Raw genomic sequence first — 3,455 nt, 5'->3', positions numbered from 1 at the left:
TTATTTAGAAAGCAGTTTCCTGCTGAACAGTTCTCTTATCAGAGCTTCTTTCACATCCTTGTTTCTCAGACTGTAGATCATGGGATTCAACATGGGGATCACAGTGGTATAAAACACGGCCAACATTTTCCCCTGTGCCACGGATTATTTTGAGGGCGATCTGAGGTACATGAAGAAAAGAGTTGCATAGAATATGGTGACAGCTGTCAGATGAGAGTCACAGGTAGAGAAAGCTGTGTGCCTTCCTTCTGAGGAACGAATCCTCAGGATAGCAGGAAAAATATAAAGGTAGGAAATCAGGATTATGAGGAGAGAAAAGGAAAGGTTACATCCAGCCACAGCAAACATTGATGTTTCTTTGTTGTAGGTGTCAGAACAAGCCAGCTTAATCAGTGGAGGGTCAGCACAGTAGAAGTGATTAATTTCACTGGGGCCACAGAAGATGAGGCTGTAGATCCACACGGTCTCCATCAGGCCAGTGAGTGCCCCATACACATAAGGCACTGTGATGAGGGAGGCGCACATGCTCCTGGACATTTTGCTGCCATAAAGCAGAGGGTTGCAGATGGCCATGTACCGATCCAAGGCCATCACAGCTAGGATATAGATCTCCACATGGACCAGGGCAATAAAGAAGTAACACTGCAACAGACAAGCAGAATAGGAGATGGTTTTCCTCTCTGGTAAGAAAATCTCCAGCATCTTTGGAGTCATGTTGGAAGAGAAGCACAGATCCACGAAGGACAAGTGGCTCAGGAAAAAGTACATGGGCATGTGAAGCCGTGCATGGACCCGGATGAGGACGATCATGCCAAGATTCCCTGCCACCGTGGTCATGTAAATGGCCAGAAACAGCACAAAGAAGAGAATCTGCAATTCCTGGCAACTGGTCAGTCCCAGGAGAAGGAACTCAGTAACTGAAGTGAAGTTTCTTCTCATAATTTTCTTCAATGGGAAATGAGAACTTTGGATCAACACAGGATTTTCTTAAGTGGCAAAAAAATCACAGAATCTTAGAACATTATTTTTTTCTCTGAATTTTTTGCTTTCATTTTCTATGACTTGTCTGTCCTAAGAGACCCCAGACATAGTGTTTTGATTAAAACTAGATCTAATTAACCACTAGCAAGTAAGCTCAAACTGACGCTGGGTGTCTGTCATTCGACTACTTCAATTGTTTTTCTTTGTTAATTTTTCTGTTATTTCTCTCTGTCTATTTATCTTTTTGGCTTTCACACTACATTTCTTACTCATTTCCACTTCTACTCTGTCTGTTCTTCACATTTTACTTAAGCTTACGTCAAATTTCTCATCCCAGATATAGCACTCAGTGCCAATAAACAAATGGACACTCACCACTTATCTAATTGAATTTACCAGATAACTTAATTAGAAGTCAAGAATATTATACCAAAATTTCTTTCTCTGATAACAATTATTTCTTCCAGGTCATGGCAGTTGAAATCATTTATTTTGTTTGTAATAAGGCACTAAGTGATAAATTAAAATATATACCTTAATTCACCTCTGTAAGATGTAAAATCTCAGTATTCCTATTTTACAATGACTAGGTGCTACTTGGGGGAGAAAATAAAAGAAAAGATAAATCTTTGAAAAGCTGAACAGTTGCAAACCTTTTGTCATGAATGGGAACCAATATAATGTACAGAAAAACTTTCAAAAGTCTTCTAACATTTTTCTAGTTAATTCAATAAACCAAAAAAGTTACTTTTTCAGTTGCAGGACCTGAATTAGACCATAGAAATTCCTTAGTCCAGCATGTTGCTTCCATTATGAGAACAGATTGAAGGGTCATGTGACCGGACAGACCCACAGGCTGGGATCTGAGCAGAGTCTAAACTAGAAGCAGTACCTCCCCCGTACCTGTATGAGTTTCAATCCTTGGATCCAGAGTTGGTTTTTATGGGGCAGCAGTTAAGAAACAAAGCAAAATCCAAGTAAACAAAGCAGACAACCACAACAACTTCCCTTTTCTTTGGTTATTCTCAAGCTAGATTTGCTACCACCCAAGTAGGTCCCAGACAAGGGAAGGTAGCTAAAGAGAAATGTGCAATTTGTATCTGTCCCTTTATAATGCAGGCTTGCCCTCCTCTTCCACTTGTCTGCCTACCACTGGTTGAGATAGGGATGGAGTGCTAAGCCATCCTGGATCATCCGAATGGGATGGTGGAAAAAGCAGACTGAAGCTCCTAAAATCATGGCAGGCCTGAACTTCAGAATTTCATGTAAATGAGAATTGAACTTCTAACTTGTTTAAGTTATTTTCTTTCACTCTAGTGGGAATTGAAACTATTACACAACTAATGCAATCAGTGCTCAAGACTCCCACAAGGCTGACTGCTATACAAGCTAAATCTACATCAAGTGATAATTGCTAGTTAAAATTTAATTAATCCCTCAGAGTTTACACTCAAGGACCATGTTACGACTCACTTAAAATCTGTGATGACAATGCTTAGGTAGCCCAGAATTTAGCCTCTTGAGATCTTTCAAAATTGCCTTCAACCTCTTTTCTATCCATTCCATGCCATTTAGACATCCAAAATGTACACACACACACACACAATGCAATTCTATGGAATGCAGGTGAAAGATAATACTTGTTACAAAAAGAATAAAAAAATAAAATTTAAACATTAGACATTTATTCTCTAAATTCCCCTCTGCACCCTAACATGGGATTTTTCCCCTGGATGCTTTATAGTATTTGATTCCATATCTAATCCCAGCTTCATAACACATTTCCAGTTTCTCTTATTTTTCCTCCCTCCTATTTCTTATCTCTCTCTCTTATTCCCTGGAACCACCTCAAGAACTGCCTATTTCCTCTTCATATTATTCTAAGCAGTTCACATTTTGCCCCAGTGTATGTGTGTTGTTTTCCCTGCAGAATATCTCACTGTTTCTCATCTCCCAGCAGAGGACACTGAGACATCACATCGTACCCTCTTGTGTGTTTATACCCTATTCTTCAATCTTGCCTTCTTTACAAATGGTCTCCCAAAGTATCTCGGTGCTTTCCAAAATTTAAAAAATATATATTTTGTAGTGAAATATTTCTGATCACCTTAACACTGATATTCACCTCATAAAATCAACACGTAAGTCTTGGAACTGGCAAGATTTCATCTGAAAAATCACAACTGTGCTGCACATAAGCTCTATAATTGTGCAGACAACTTACCTCTGTAAGTCTCAGTGCTCTCACCTTGGAAATGTTGTCCCAGGGGTCTTCTTTGAGGATTTGAAAAGTTAGAATGTGTGTAAATATCTGACCATGTGTGAGGCAGAAAAAGCCACATGGAATTTTTAGTTTCTACCTTTCCTTTGTTTAGTATTTAGAAGAAATAAAAATTCTCAAATTATGAGCATTAGCACTTCCCATATAATTAACTCTAACCTTTCGATGTAGTTTTTAAAGTATCTCTAACCAT

At 38.8% G+C, this 3,455-nt stretch overlaps 1 pseudogene; it reads right to left on the bottom strand.

Moving 5' to 3' along the window:
• Positions 1-939, bottom strand: LOC140694266 (olfactory receptor 5M8-like; annotated as a pseudogene).
• Between the last annotated feature and the right edge of the window lie 2,516 nt (positions 940-3,455).

Source organism: Vicugna pacos, unplaced genomic scaffold, assembly GCF_048564905.1.
Source record: "Vicugna pacos unplaced genomic scaffold, VicPac4 scaffold_21, whole genome shotgun sequence".
Lineage (NCBI taxonomy): Eukaryota > Metazoa > Chordata > Mammalia > Artiodactyla > Camelidae > Vicugna > Vicugna pacos.
This window is presented reverse-complemented; position numbering and strand designations above follow the sequence as displayed.